At 34.2% G+C, this 3,568-nt stretch overlaps 1 long non-coding RNA gene across 1 annotated transcript; it reads left to right on the top strand.

Moving 5' to 3' along the window:
* The first annotated feature begins 340 nt into the window (after window positions 1–340).
* On the top strand, window positions 341–2,397 carry LOC102604722 (uncharacterized). The gene is made up of 2 exons (XR_001472313.1): window positions 341–506; window positions 1,827–2,397. It is a non-coding gene; the product is annotated as an uncharacterized lncRNA (long non-coding RNA).
* Window positions 2,398–3,568: the final 1,171 nt, after the last annotated feature.

Here is a 3,568-nt window from a genome sequence, read left to right as displayed (position 1 = left end):
GAAATTAGCCATTTTCCGACTACAATCGCCGACTACAAATGTGTAGTCGGTATGTTGGATTTTTTTCCGACTACTGTAATCGGGAAATTAAAATTTATATTTTTCTAATTTTTAATAATTTTACTCGACCATTATTTCGATTACTAAAGTCGTAATGTTTTGTGAAATGAAGTCAAAAAAATAATTGACCAGTTACCGATTACAGTAGTCGGAAACTTATTTAAATAATTTTTAAAATATTATTAAATGGCGACCACTGTAGTCGGCCCTTTAACAATATTTTTTAGCTTAAAATTAATTTTATTTTCCGACTAATGTAATATAGTTATTATTTTAAAATGGCTAACTCTTTTATTAGAACAAAAAACCTTTTTTATTAAATCAGTTTGGGTTCTTAGCAGAGGTTACTGCCGTCTTAGAGAGCTCACTGCGTCGTCTCTTCGATTTGGCTTAGCAGGCGTCGTCTTCAATTTCATTTGAGAGGGTACTGCCATCGTCTTAGAGAGGTAATGTGAACACTCTTTAGGGTTTTAATTTCAATAATTTTGAGTGCGTAAGGTTTTAGTTTCCATTCTATTGAGGTACTGTAAATCGTTTGGAAGAGGTAATGTAAACACTCTCCTTCTTTAGGATTTCAATTTGGCACTGTAAACACTCTCCTTCTTTAGGATTTCAATTTTGCCCTAGGTTTTTTTGAATTAGATTTTTTTTCAAAATGCATTTATTAGTTGCTGTAAATATGAAAGTTTTCATAATCATTAGGTATTTTCTTTGACGGGGAAAACACTCTTTTTCCCCCCTTTAGTTGTGACGATGGGCGAGGTCCATAGTGTTGTTGCTTTGTGTACGGATACTGATTAATGGCATTGCTTTGTGTCACAAGTAATTTAAACAGACTCATCAATTAGAGTATTTATTTTGTGTTTAATCTCTGTGTCATGTAATTCATCATCATCTCATTTGTGTAGTGGTTTGTCTTTGCAAGTGAGAAGAAAAATCATGTAGGTTCGGGTTTTAAATCATCCTTATGACGCTAACTTAGTAAAATGATTGGTGTATCATGTATGTAACTGTGAGTAGTAGCCCGAAAAATAATCTACTACGTACAACTATTAGTGTATATAAGTTAAATCCAACAGAAGAACTCGTACATTAGACAAAACTAAAACGAAGGATCAAACGAAAACTCAAAAATTGATTTAAGTTCATCCCAGTTGCCATGCTCTAACCACTCATTAAAGTCCAGAGGAGTACTGGAATTGGATGTTGCAGCAACAGTTGTACTTTGAGATGATGTTCCTGAGCTTTGTTTGCTTACAAACTGATGCTTATTTTCTGTTATAGTATTAGTATAAGTATTCTGCTTAACAACAGGAGTAGTGCTAAAATTGATGTAAATCTGGGAATTATTTGAAAAAGATTCAATACTACTATTGCTGCATATTTTGGAGCTTAAAGCATCCATATTCATCACTGAATTGTTTCTTTGTTTTTTTGCCACTTCTTTCCAATCTGGTATTGGTTTCTTATATGAAACATTTCGTTTCAAGATACGGCAAAGAGTCCATGTTTCCTGCATTATTAATAACAAAAAAATTATGTTAGAACTCTGGTTTCAATATTATAGTTTAAACTTTATAAGTAAATAAATCGTGTCATTTCAAATAGCTTAAACTACTGTATGAGATGTTTACACCATTAACCAATATGGTATATATATCAGAGAGGGGTGCTATTTTAAGCTTCACCCTCACTCATATTATCACAAACTATTTGACATGGTCACACTAGTAACAAACTGCATATTGTTCCATCTTTGCCTATAGATGAGACCTCCAGGAGTTTTCTGGGTATTTCTGTCACCCTTTCCTAGACATGAACACATACCAGGGGCCTCTTTCAACGTAGGAACATTATATTGTTAACTTCAGATGGCTCTTGGACAAATGTGGCAGGAGGTGTGAAGAAAGGCAAAGTTTACGGGCTTGGAGCACAACCTTCCTCATGTCATCCATCACCGTTGTTGTCTGGTGCTTCTACTTCTCAAACTTCAGAAGAAATGGAAGTAATGTGAAGAGAGATTTCAAAGCTTACAGAACGACTTCAAACATCTGAAGCTAACTATGCTAAAGTGCAGAAGTTCATGGAGAAACATATGGTTGAATCTGATGATGGCGAAGAAGAGATGGACTCTGATGAAGAGAAGATTATGTTATGGTTGTTTAGACATTTTCTACGACATTTAGACTTGTTTTAAACTATTTACTTCCGTTTTGAATAACAATTGAATACTTATTAGACTTGATTTTGATGATGCTTGAACTTTTAGACTCTATTGTGAATCTGTGAATCAAGTGGAATTTGAATGTTTAGGAATGTATTCGATGTTTGGTTTTATTGTTATATTGAATTGTTATGGATGGTAGTATAATTTAGCAGGTGGTGTACCAAAATAAACAATATTTTTCTATATATTAAAAATACAGCTTTCTTATAGAATTTTGTTTAGAAAATTGAAAATGCCGACTACAGTAGTCGGAAGATCACCTAAATAGTTAATAAATTAATTATTTAATTATTTAACTATTACGACAACCGTAGTCGGCATTATTAAATTAATAAATTATTATTTTATTAATGTTTCGATTACAGTAGTCGGCACTTCAATTACTTTAATGGTTGGGTTTTAATTTATATATTGTGACTATGGTAGTCGGCAAATTCCGACTGTTGTAGTCGGCAAGTATTTTCCGACGCTCAATCTGCCGACTACTCAAAAGTAGTCAAAAAGTCGTCGGCAAACTCCATTTTCCGACTACATTCCGATCAATTTTGCAGTCGGCAAACGATGAAATTCTAGTAGTGTGGAGGGTCGGGCAGCCCCTCTCCGCGTTCACGAAGGAAAGGGCTCCATTCACAGACTTTAATGAGCCACTGGTCCGCGTTCACGAGTAGGGGTCTACGTTTGCGGAGGACCTTTGGTTGTACGTCTTTTCAAAAATTAGTCTTTCAACCCTATTTTCTCTATTTTTTATTATCAAGAGCTCGGTTTTGGCGATTTCAAAAAGGATTTGCAAGATTTATCGATTGGGTAACGGTTTCTAGCCCCTCACCTCTTTTACCGATTAATTAGTCCGTGATTTTGAGGTGTAAACATGAATTTTGACCTTAATCTTGAAGGTATTTAAAAGGTTTTGATATTTTGATGATTTAAGCTTTGTTTCTACATTTGTGTAGGTTACGAGCCGGATCTTTGTGATTATTCCCCTGCTCTTCTTGTCTGAAACTTCTTGTGGAGATTTGTGAGGTAGTTGTTTGTCATCTCAGTGAACTCTCTTCTCCTATTTTTGATCTTGTTCTACTCTAGAGACAATATCATTTGAGACTTTTTTTTTTCTTCAAATCTGTTGTAATACATTAGAGGCTTGTACACGTGACAATCATATTTCTAGGGGTTTATTTAAGTTGATTATGATTCCACGTTACTTTATGGTGTTAGACTTTTATTCTTGAATTACTTCCGCATTTTATCGTATATTCGGATTTTAGACTGACTTGTCTTGGTGCG

This window comes from Solanum tuberosum, unplaced genomic scaffold (assembly GCF_000226075.1).
Source record: "Solanum tuberosum cultivar DM 1-3 516 R44 unplaced genomic scaffold, SolTub_3.0 scf00596, whole genome shotgun sequence".
In the NCBI taxonomy this organism is placed as follows: domain Eukaryota; kingdom Viridiplantae; phylum Streptophyta; class Magnoliopsida; order Solanales; family Solanaceae; genus Solanum; species Solanum tuberosum.
This window is presented reverse-complemented; position numbering and strand designations above follow the sequence as displayed.